Source organism: Hemitrygon akajei, chromosome 3, assembly GCF_048418815.1.
Source record: "Hemitrygon akajei chromosome 3, sHemAka1.3, whole genome shotgun sequence".
NCBI lineage: Eukaryota > Metazoa > Chordata > Chondrichthyes > Myliobatiformes > Dasyatidae > Hemitrygon > Hemitrygon akajei.
In genome coordinates this window covers 155,311,774-155,324,256 of record NC_133126.1, presented here as the reverse complement: position 1 = coordinate 155,324,256, position 12,483 = coordinate 155,311,774, and the positions used below count along the sequence as shown (strand labels likewise).

Sequence of the window (12,483 nt, the reverse complement as noted above, 5' to 3'; positions counted from 1 at the left end):
TATTTTATGACACTGTGGAGGAATAATTGTCATACAAAGTGAATTTTGTGCATTTCCAACTTTTCAGACAAAATTGAATCATGGAATTCTGAAAAAATGGGATAATCTGTATTCAGTTCCATTGCAAAAATGGAAAGCATTTGGTACCACCAGAGAGGGATAAAGACTACATTTTGTTTTCTTTTATAGATATCCTTTTCCTCAACAAGAATTAATCAATTTCAAAAATAAGTTTTGTGGAAGAGATACAAGTAATAAACTTTCATAGGGTGAAATGGTTTTGAGTGATATGGCCTTAAAATGCAGTCCCTTTCTCCATTTTATTAGCTCAAAACAAATAATTATACAAATAAAAGGGAAAAATTGTATGATACATGGAAAATAAATGGAAAATTTACTTGTGTGTAATTGATATAACCTTGTAACATGCATAATGTGAACCACAGTAATCAAAATATTGCTGATCCAATTAGCTTTCCTTTGTTGGTAAAATTACAAATAAATAATGACTACTATATCCTAAACTTCCATAATCTTCGCGCACACAGCGTCACGAGCCCTTTGGCATGCCGTACAGCATTTTGCTTCTGGATTTTTCAAGCACCTGTATTGCTCTCTTAATTAGTCATTAAGCCCTTGTGCTTCCTGTTTAATCTCGTTCAATTAATCATAACTGGCATGGGTTTTCCACTTTCTATGATTTATTTAATACAGACTCCCATCTAGCGCAGGTTGCAGAGTTCCTGTCCGTGGAGAATGATTTGTCTCATGGTGTCGCTCGGCCGTGACATCCATGCTCTGCTGGTGTTCCTACGTGTAACCTCTTGTTTTCATCTCTACACGGGTGGCTGCCGTTTCTCCGCCTCTGGGTTCGGTGGTTGCCAATGTTCACTGTGACCCACAGTACCTGTGAAGTAACATTGGAGAAGCTGAGTGTGATATTTTAAGCAACAATCCTTCTAAACCCAATTTAATTTCTGCACGGTGAGTGAAATGAATGGAGCACAAGGAGGTCATACCTCAGAGAAGACATGCCAGTTGAAGACAGAAGACCTAATGTGGAGGCGTCACACATTTCAGATTAAATCAGAAGATCCTAAATAGACGAGATCAGAAGAGATTAATTGTGACATTTGATGGATATCTGTGACTAATCAAGAGGGAGAAGGAAAACAAGAGAAAATAAAGCATTGTCAAGACCTGGAGAGCAAACAGCTGCTCATAAAGGATACCACATCTTAAAGCGATTGTCTGCCTGTGTAAGATCTTTGGCAGAGGTACCTAATTACTAAGTTGAAAACAGAAAGTGCTTTTGCAGGTCAGCAGCATCTGTGGAAAGATGTAATTAACTTTCCTGGTTGATGGCTTCTACATCGATTCCAATCTTTAAGGATGCTTCAAGATAGTTTAGATTGCTCTGATACACTGAACACTGGTTCAAGGCTATCAATCCAAGTAGGGAAGATTTTCAGTCAGTTCTGCCTATTAGAGGGTGAGAGGAACTTAAGTGAACAAAATAATGAAGCACAGAGACACAAGAGATGCAGAATCTGGAATCTGAAGCAAAAAGTTAACTACTAGAGTAACTCAATGTGTCAGTCAGCATTTGTGGAGGGAGAGACGACTTTTGTTTTTTAAAACAAATGGAGCAAATCCCTACAATGTTAGAATGATTTTAATCGAAAATTTTCTCCACTATATGTTGAATTTGAAAATGTTCTTTCAAGTATGAATAAGATCTTCTCGGGCTTCCAACCGGGTACCGGTATTGACTACAACCAAATTTTTGATGACAAACTCTGACATATTCTTCTGGGATGATGCCTAGTCATATCCAGTCCAGTGGTATTTATACCTCTGTATTCCATCCCTCCTGATTGGTTAGTCCTCATTCAATCAGGTTTCCGCTCTCCCACCTTGATTACAATTGAATTCCAGCTCTTTCTTACTGCGAGACCCTCGTTATTGTTAAGATTCCTTTCCTGTAGTTTTATTTCAATGGCTGCGCTCTAGGTCTTGTTGTAATTAATAAATGGAATTTGTTTGTAAATGAGGGAGAGCAGAAACCTGATTGGATGAGGACTCATCTCACCTGGTCCCTCAACACCAGCACCATAGCAAAGAAAGCCCAGCAGCGTCTCTACTTTCTGCGAAGGCTGAGGAAAGTCAATCTCCCACCTCCCATCCTCATCACATTCTACAGGGGTTGTATTGAGAGCATCCTGAGCAGCTGCATCACTGCCTGGTTCGGAAATTGCACCATCTCGGATCGCAAGACCCTGCAGCGGATAGTGAGGTCAGCAGAGAAGACTATCAGGGTCTCTCTTCCCGCCATTACGGACATTTACACTACATGCTGCATCCGCAAAGCTAACAGCATTATGAAGGACCCCACGCACCCCTCATACAAACTCTTCTCCCTCCTGCTGTCTGGGAAAAGGCTCCGAAGCATTCGGGCTCTCACAACCAGACTATGTAACAGTTTCTTCCCCCAAGCTATCAGGCTCCTCAATACCCAGAGCCTGGACTGACACCTTGCCCTATTGTCCTGTTTATTATTTATTGTAACGCCTGCAATGTTTTGAACACTTTATGCAGTCCTGGGTAAGTCTGTAGTCTAGTGTAGTTTTTTCCTGTGTTTTTTTTTACGTAGTTCAGTCTAGTTTTTGTACTGTGTCACGTAACACCATGATCCTGAAAAAACATCTCATTTTTACTGTGTACGTACCAGCAGTTATGGTCGAAATGACAATAAAAAGTGACTTGACTTGACTAACCAATTAGGAGGGATGGAATACAGGGGTATAAATACCACCAGACTAGATGTGCCCAGGCACCATCCCTGATGAAGGTGGCAGAGTTTGTCATCAAAATGTTGGTTATAATTGATTTCTGTACCCGGCTTGAAGCCTGCGAAGAGTTTATTTGTCATATACGCCAGGAAAGCACTAGATCCATTTTCTTCCAAGTGCTTTACATCAGCATAGTGGAGGTTGAAAGTGAGAAAATGGCTTTGAAGCCCTCGTGCTTTGGGGAGGATGCATGCCTTTCAAGCAGCAAGATATCAGCATATTTTTCTTCGGTGGGAGAAGCCAAGTCATGCATTACAGTTGAATTCTGGCTCACAAAATCTAATGGTAAAGTAAAGCACAGTATAAATCAGGAAATTCAAGGTAATATTCGTGGGAGATTTTAAATATTGTGTGGACAGGGCAATTAGAAGTAAAAGTGTAGGTAATAATTTCATGAATTGTAAAGGAGACAGATTTTCAAACAGTATGCTGAGGAACTGGTAAAGAAAGGCAATTTATATAGCTAGTATTGTGCGATCAGAAAGGATAAGTTAATTATTTTGTAGTTAATAGATTTTTTGTGGAAGGGTGTTGATGTTGAGAGAGACTTGGCTTACAGTATACAGGAACAGCTAACTTTAAGGTATAACTAGCAATTAAGAGAGCAATTGGTATGTTGGCCTTTCTTACAAAAGGATTTGAGTACAAGATTAAATTCCTATTTCTGCAATTATATAGAGTCACTGTGAGTTGGGTAGAAAAGTATCATATGAGCAAACTCAGCCTGTGTTTTTCAGGTTTAACAAGAATGGGAGCGGATCTCATTGTAACATGCACATTTTTACAAGCTTAACAAGGCAGGTCCTGGGGCAAAGTTTCTTCTGGCTGGCGTGTCCAGAATCAGGGGTCATAGTGTGACGAGAGACCTAGACGAAGATGGTTCAGACCCAAGTGCTGAAGTAACCAAGACTAGACTGGAGACACAATGAGACTGGGACAAGAACAAGGTTCCAAACTAGATGCTAGATGAGAATCCAAAGTAGAGCTAGCAACTGTGCATCGAACCTCAGTTCAGGTGCTTTTTAAAATTCTGGTGCCAAAACATGGCAGCCAATCAGCAGGTTGGGTCTGAGTCTTTAAAGGTACCACTGCAGCTGTCCATACCCCAGAAAGTCAGAGCATCTTCAGGACTGAGAGGAAGAGAAACGTCCTCACCCAGAGGATAGTGAACTTTGGAACTCTCTGCCCTAAAGGTTTAGTCAAGAGAAGATTTAAACAGAGATGTAGATTTGTTGATGTTCAGGAAATCAAGGATTAAGGATAGAAAAGCAAGACTGGGGTAAGAGCTCAGGCACAAGAGGTACGGTACTGCACAAAAGTCTTAGGCATCCTAGCTATTTATATGTGCCCAAGACTTTTGCACAGTAGTGTATAATAAGCTGATTGGCCTACTCCTACCTCTGTTTCATTTGTTCTCATGCAAGTAAACTTGCAATGCAAAATGCGCTCAGTCATCTTTGTGTAAGAAAGAGTTGTCATATACACGGTGAGAAAGTTCAAACATCAGAGGTGCAGAGGGACTTGGGAGTCCTTGTGCAGCACTCCCAGAAGGTTAATTTACAGGTAGAGTTAGTGGTAAAGAAGGCAAATGCAATGTTGACATTTATTTCAAGGGGAAAAGAATATAAAAGCAAGGAGATAATGCTGAGGCTTTATAAGATACTGGTCAGGCTGTACGTGCGCCCCATATCTCAGAATGGCTGTGTTGTCATTGGAGAGTCCAGAGGAGGCTCACGAGGCTGATTCAGGGAATGAAGGAGTTATTATATGAGTAATGTTTGACTGTTTTAAGTCTGCACTCACTGGAATTTAGAAGAATGTGTGGGGATCTCATTGAAACCTACCGAATGTTGAAAGGACTAGATAAGGTTGATGTGGAGAGGATGCTTCCCATAGTGAGGGTATCCAGAACTAGACGGCGCTGCATCAAAAGTGAGGGGCAAACCTTTAGAACAGATGTACGAAGGAATTTTTTTAAAGTCAGAGTGTAGTGAATCTGTGGAATGCTCTGCTATAGATTACAGTGGAGGCCAAGTCTATGGTTATATTTAAAGCAGAAATCAATAGTTTCCTGATTGGTCAGGGCATCAAAGGATATGGCGAAAAGGCAAGTGTATGGGGTTGTGAGATCTGGGATCAGTCATGATGGAATGGTGGAGCAGACTCAATGGGCTGAATGGCCTAATTCTGCTCCTATGTCTTATGGTCTTAACATCTACTGGAAGTATGTAGACTGGGCTAATCATTCAACATTGACATGACTCATAACTGAAATATTCATCTTAACAATCCATCCAGTGCCCTCTCAAGCTCCCATGATAATTTCATAATCACACCACCCCAGCACTGCCATATTCCTACTTCACACCTTCCAATGCTTGTTACAATTATTATAATCTATTGATCAGCTCGTTTCTGATACAATTCTTCTAATGGTTTTACAATTCTACATGCTGCTGGTAGTTTTTTTTTAAGTCTGCAGGGACAATTAGGGCAGTCGATGAAACTGATTTCTTATCTACTGGATAAGCCAGTTGCTCCCAGCACATTATTAACTTTTGTTCTGGAATTGAACTTGGCCCAAAGAAGGAGAAGTAGACTGACAGTAAGACAAGTTCAATCTATGGAGTGGCTGTGAGCCTAGTGCCTTCAGATAGTTTTGAGACTGCTGTCATTGAGCTTTGGAAATAAAGTTGACAAAGGGAAGGGACCATCAGGAGTGGATCTTTTGTAGTTTGAAGATACAAATTCAAGTTCATTGTCATATTCAACTGTATACATGTATACCACCAAATAAAACAATGTTCCTCTGGACCAAGGTGCACAGTACACATAACTCACACACAACACATAAAGCAATATTACCACAAATAAGTTAACAAATAATAAAATATATTCTAGAAGATTGACATTTAGCATAAGGTGCATTTACAACACAAGCCAAAAAGTAAACAATATAATGCTATTGGTGCTTCATAAGCGATGAGACCTCAGTGGAGGGTGGGAGTTCAGTAGTCTCATAGCCTGGGGAAAGAATCTGTATCCCCTCCTGACAGTCTTTGTCCTAATGCTAATGGTGGCTGGGGGATCATTGACAATGCTAAGGGCTCTGTGTATGTGGCACTCTTGATAAAATATCTTGGATAGGTGGAAGAGAGACCTCTGATCCTCTCAGCAGTCCTGACAATCCTTTGTATGTTCTTGCAGTCAGATGATGTGTGGTGACACAGGGAGTCAGTCCCGATTTCAGGTGCTGTACTTGTGGAGTTTATATGTTCTCTATGTGACTGTGTCGGTTTCCTCTGGGTGCTCCATTTCCTTCAACATCCCACAATATGCACGTTGCTAGGTTCATTGCTGCTGCTGTGTAGGTGAGTGATAAAATCGGAGTTGAGTTTATTAGGGTGCCATGGTAGCGTAGGACTTCGCGCGATGCTATTACAGCTCAGAGCATCAGAGTTTCGAGTTCAATTCAGGTGTCATCTATAAGGAATCCATACATCCTCCTTATGGAATGCATGGGTCTTCCCTGAGTGCTCCAGATAGGTTAATCGGTCATTGTAAATTTCCCTGTGATTAGGTTGGAGTTAAATTGGGGTTGTCAGGGGTTGCTGGGGTGACACAGCTCAAAGGGCCAGAAGGTCCTACTTTACACCGTATCACTAAATAAATAAATAAATCCCGTACCAGCCGGTGATGCAGCTGGTCAGGACAGTCTCAGCGGTGCTCCTGTAAAAATTAGTTAGAATGGCAGGGAGCCTCGCTCACCTCTGTCTCCTCAGGAAGTGGAGATGCGGCTGTGCTTTCTTGACTGAAAAAGAGGTGTTCAGGGTCCAGGTGAGAAACTTGGTGCTCCTAACTCTCTCCACAGAGGAGTTGTTTATTTGCAGTGAGGATTAGTCAGCCTACACCTGCCTAAAGTCCACAATCATCCCTTTAATCAAGGGAACTCAAGTTGTTGTGCTGACACCATTCTACAAGTCGCTCTACCTCCATTTCGTACCCTCTCTCATCATCGTGGTTGATGAGGCCAACCACTGTTGTGTCATCAGTGAACTTGATGGTTCGGTTTGAGTGAGATCTAGCAGTACAGCCATGTGTCACAGTGTGGTGTGACTGGCAGTGAGCGAAGTACACAGCCCTAGGGGGCGCCAGTGCTCAGCATGATGGGACTAGAGATGTCACTGCTGACATGAACTCTCTGTGATCTTTGTGTCAGTAAATTCAAGATCCAATTGCAGAGAACTGCAGAAATGCCATTTGAAGCTTGCTAGGGAGGGTCAGGACCCTTCATCTGAAGAAAACTGATAGTTTGGCTACCACTAGATCCTTACATCAGGTTTGCACCATTTTCATCAGCTTTTGTGTTCATGACCGAGAAGAAGAGAAATATCTTCACCCAGAGTGTAGTAAATCTCTGAAATAAACTTGGAAAATTGTAGATTGATTTCGGTGGCTTTGTCCCACAAGCCATCACAAATATTTATACAAAGTTGAGAGCTGCAGTGAGTTTAGCAGAGATTCATCAGATTTTCAGTGGGCATTTAAAGATGTTTGACTGTCAGTTTGTTCCTATTTTCAGCTAATATTGTTAAAACCAATTATTGATGAGCTAGGAAGATCATCACCACAGGTTTAAATATAAAGCCAAATAAACAATGTTTTCTTACAGGTATGTGCATTATACAGTAGAGCCCATAAGGATGAAATGTCCTGGTTGACCAGATATTCAACATCAAATATTTTAATGTGAATAATTTTTTTCACTGGAACGGTTACAATCCACTGAAATGGAAAACATCACATAATGAAAAGGAAGATGTCACTCATTTCAACATGACCAGAGTGAGCTGAATAATAGCGTGAAATGATTGTAATTCACACTGAACTGAGCTTAGCGTACTGAAAATGTCATGTCTCTACAAGGAAATCAACAGAAAGACTGTGGCAATGTCCTTGGGGGATGTTATAAATACTGCATTGGAAAATTTTAATTGACAGGCACAGTGCTTTTGATTTTTTTGAGGAACCATGATAGAATATTAACATTATGCTAAATACATGTTGTCCCTGTGAACTGTGTATGACTCTAGAATATTCTTTAATTGGACTTCTCAGTGGGCTGGTTTGTTTATTAGTCAAAGAAAGTTTCAAGGTTCATTGATGATCAAAGTTTACAACTCTGAAATTCTTCTCCAGCTAGCCCCAAATCCCCCACCCCACACAAACAAAAATGAGAATGATTGGGCAAAAAACAATATTTAAAAAAACTATAAAAGATAGTCCAAGTCCACATCCATATCCAAAACACAGACAAACTCGGTACCATTCTCTGGGCACAGTGAAAGACCACACAGTCTTCCCTCTCCTGCTGCAGAAAGACCCCATCAGCTGACACTCACCTTCCGCACTCGCCTCGATGTTTTCTGCATTCCTTCGTCGCTTTAATCGGTGTACGATGGCTTGCACACTCTTCCTCTGCCTCCCAGAATCCTCTGAGATAGAAAAGCGCTGAATCACCCAGAAGTGTAAAAAAGGCAACTAACGCCCGAGGACAGGTTGGACAAAACACTGTACAAAGTTCAAATTTCTGCAACACCAGTTTCAGCTCTATGGTTATTTTACTACTTTTTGATGTATTTGGTAATGAATGAATGAATGATCTTTATTGTCATTGTACATAGATACAATGAAACTCTGGCTTCCTCTCAGGCAATTAAATAGAGCAGTAGATAAAAACAAGACAGTAATAGAAAACAGTATTAGATAGGTAAGTAGCAGAAAATAAGTTGCAGCAGCACCAGAATATCACAGTAATGCACAAAGTGTCGTTAGTGCAAGTATTTGAGTCCTTGTGTGTGAATGTGTGTGCTCACAGTTTCAGTCATTGTTCTGTGGGAGTGGTGTGATGGAGGCCACAGCTCTGGGGTAGAAGCTGTTCCTCAGTCTATTTGTTCTGGCTTTTAGTGTCCTGAACCTTTTGCTGGACGGCAGCGGGTCAAACAGGGAGTGGCCGGGGTGTGTGGTGTCTCTGGTAATGCTGATTGCTTTCCTCCTGAGTCTGCTGGAATAGATGGTGTCCAGTCCTGGGAGCTCCATCCTGACAATTTGCTGGGCCACTTTCACCATGCGATACAGGTCTTGTCGCTCGGCGGCCGTGCAGCTGGCATAGCAATACCACCAGTAAAACTCCAATAATCTGTTGTCTGTCTATTAGAAACCCCAAAGATTTTGCATGTATCTACCAAAGTCCAGATTCCTACACTATCTTTAAACTCAGAAATGCCCTGGTTTCTGAATTCCTTAGGAACTTGCATGGTGTCTGGTTTCTACACTCCCTTAAAACTCATCTGGTTCACTCTTTCCCATATTTCCTTAAAACTTACTGGGGCCCTGTTTCCTGCACTCCCTTCGACATACGCAGTTCATCGGAAAATGTTTTATTCTAATGAGTAACATCTTTAGAAAAGTGAAATAAAAATCGAGAACAAGAAATAATGTCCAATAGTCCAGAAAATCTGATATTTCTGCACCACCAGAGTCATCTAAAGGAGTTTTGCTGTATCCTAAAACAGGGCTTCTACCCAAAACATTGACAATTACTTTTCCCCCCTAAATGCTGTTTCTCTAGCAGTTTGTTCTTCATTCTTCTTTCTGACAAAACCATAGGCAGTACAGAAACGGATCCTTTCCTTTCCAAAGTCTGCACTGACCATCAAGTACCCACCCTCATTGATCCTACACGAAATACATTTTATTCTCAAATATTCTCATCTGCTTCTACCATTTATCTACACATTAGGAGCAATTAGCCTGCTAATCAACACATTTTTGGCATGTGGAAGGAAATCAGAGCATTTGGTGGAAACCATGTGATTATAGGAAGAATGCCAAAGTCCCACACAGACTGCAACAGAGGTCAGGAACAGAGCTATGGGCAGGAACTGTACTGGTTGTGAACTATTCATGAAGGTAGACCATTCTGTGCATTCTAGTTCATCCATCTGGGAGGATAACCACTTCTTTTTTGGGGTATTATTTAATTTCATGAAGCTTTAAAATGTTTAACAATCTGGAAAAAAAGATCATTTTTTAAATGGGGGCAAACATGGGAGTCAGCGCCTTTTATTATCCACATTAAAATGCTGCTGTCCACTCCACTAACTTGCTATGTTTCCTTAAGTGTTTTATTGTTCTCTGCTTTTTACAAACTTCCCACCTCCATGTTTACAAAGTGTTGATACTGTGCTCTTAGTGTACAAGCCAAATCATCTTGTTCAAAATTGCAAACAAAATAAATGCAGACAGTAGACACTGCCAGGTACATGAGTTCAAACCCTTCCAATCATTCTCTTTAAGCATCCTGTTGATCATTCTTTTTTTAAAAAAAAACTAAATCTGTCAAATGTGACTTGCCTTTAACAAAACCTATGTTGGCTGTTTATGAATTTCTAAATGCTCACTAATTATAATGTTAATCTAAAACACACAAGCCTTGCCTTCCACAGTTACCTTACTAATGGGATCTCCAAACATTAGACTTGACATATCAAGTTCTGGCCAAATGCTGGGCCCTTACACAACACTCCCACGGAAGCTGCAGTGGAAGTGTGCCAGAAATGCTGAGCACATTGGCCCAAAAATAGTAATTCAATGTTTCTGTTATAATGTCATCATCCACAGCTTGATCTCTCCCTTGAGTTCCTGTACAGCTACATTTCCCCTTTGAAGAGTCCGACACAGCTTTATTTTTATATCCTTCCAGGAACCCTTAATGACTCTTTCAATATTCCTTTCAGATTTTCCTTTTCAGATTTTTAAAATCTCATTTTCCAATATTTCATCAGATTCCCTATATTATTTTTTAATATTTTAGCTTTAATTTTCACAAATGCTTCAATTTTAAGCATTAAGTCATCAATTTCTTTTTCATTTCAAAGCTTCAATTCTTTCATTTTCCTTTTTGCCTTGTAAGATGAAAGTTACTTCACACTATTTGACTTCTGTATGTTGTCATATTTCATTGTGATATTCTTTGACTCCAGAGGTCAGTCACACAAGAGACCCTGCAGGTGCTGGGAAACCAGAGCAACGCACACGGTAGGAGAGTGGGACTCAGCAGGTCAGGCAGCACCTCTGGAGATGAATAAACAGTTTCAGGCTTGAATGGAAGGGGGAAGAAGCCAGAATAAGAAAGTGGGGGGAGGACAAGCTGCAAGGTGCTAAGTGAAGCCATTGGGGGTGGGGGAGAGGGGAAGAAGTAAGAGTTTGGAAGGTGGTAAGTGGAAAATGCAAAGGACTGGAGAGAAATAATTTGATAGGAGTGGAGAGTGGTTCATGGGATGAAAGGGAAGGAGGAGGGACATCTGAGGGAGGTGATAGGTAAGGAGAAGAATAAGAGGCCATTTCCCAAGGTTCCCTCTTCATTTCTCCACTCTGGCCTCTTTTATCCTTTCCTCACCTTCCTGTCATCTCCTTCTGGTGCCCCTCATCCTTCCCTTTCCCCCATGATACACTTCCCTTTCCCATCAGATTCCTTCTTCTCCAGCTCTTTGCAGTTTTCACATGTCACCTCTTCATCCCCACCCACCTGGCTTCATTTATACCTTCCACCTTGTCCGCCGCTTCTTCCCACACCACCTTTTGGTTTTCTCCCCTTCCTGTCTCAAGAAAGCAGCATCCATTATCAAGGAGCCCCAGCATCCTGGCCTTGTTCTCTTCTTGCTGCTGCCATTGAGAAGAAGGTACAGGAACCTCAGGAGCCACAATACCAGATTCAGGAACAGCTATTACTCCTCAACCATCGGACTCTTGAATCAAGGGGATAACCACTCAACTACTCATCCCATCACTGAACTGTTCTCACAGCCAATAGGCTCACGTTCAAAGATCTTTTCACGTTCTTGATGCTTATTGTTTATTTAATTATTATTACTATTTTTTTTCTATTTGCACAGTTTGTTTTATTTTGCACATTGGTTGTTTGCCTGTCCCGTTGGGTGCGGTCTTTCATTGATTCTGTTGTGTTTCTTGACTTTACTGTGCATGCCAACTTGAAAATGAATCTCAGGGTTGTACAGTATATGGTGACATACATGTACTTCGAGAATATTTTTTCTTTGAACTTTAAACTTTCCTTTCTAGTCCTGATGAAAGGTCTTGGTCCAAAGCATCGGCTGTTTTCATTTCCATAGATGCTGCCTGACCTGCTGAGTTCAGCCAGCATTTCGTGCGTGTTGATCTAGGAATCCATCTCCGAGTTATGTCTCCTTTATGGCTTTGAGGTCTTTGATGTTTTGCAGTAACCAGTAGAGCGCTGGGTTTAAAATGTGACTGGAGGCTAGCACTCCTTGAGCTTCACTATTTCTCTCCACTTGGAGTGTTTGACTCAATATTTGTTTTGTCAGCCTTTGATCTGTTGTGAGTGAAAAGGTTAAATAATGGACAGCAACCTTAAATAACGACCAATTACGTACCCTAAGTCATTCCCTCCTAACAGCAAGAGATCTGACAAGTACTGATACTGAGAGGTAATTTTCAATTTGTCTCTTGGTAGAAAATTGTCACCATCGAAATTCCCCTTCCCCAACAATCTGGTATCTTTCTAAACATAAATAAATCAAGTTTGTTT

General features: G+C 41.0%; 1 long non-coding RNA gene across 1 annotated transcript; it reads right to left on the bottom strand.

The window, feature by feature from the left end:
* Positions 1 to 298: 298 nt before the first annotated feature.
* LOC140724216 (uncharacterized) lies at positions 299 to 8,338 on the bottom strand. The gene is made up of 3 exons (XR_012098065.1): positions 8,255 to 8,338; positions 1,020 to 1,096; positions 299 to 907 (listed from the first exon to the last, which is right to left on the bottom strand). It is a non-coding gene; the product is annotated as an uncharacterized lncRNA (long non-coding RNA).
* Between the last annotated feature and the right edge of the window lie 4,145 nt (positions 8,339 to 12,483).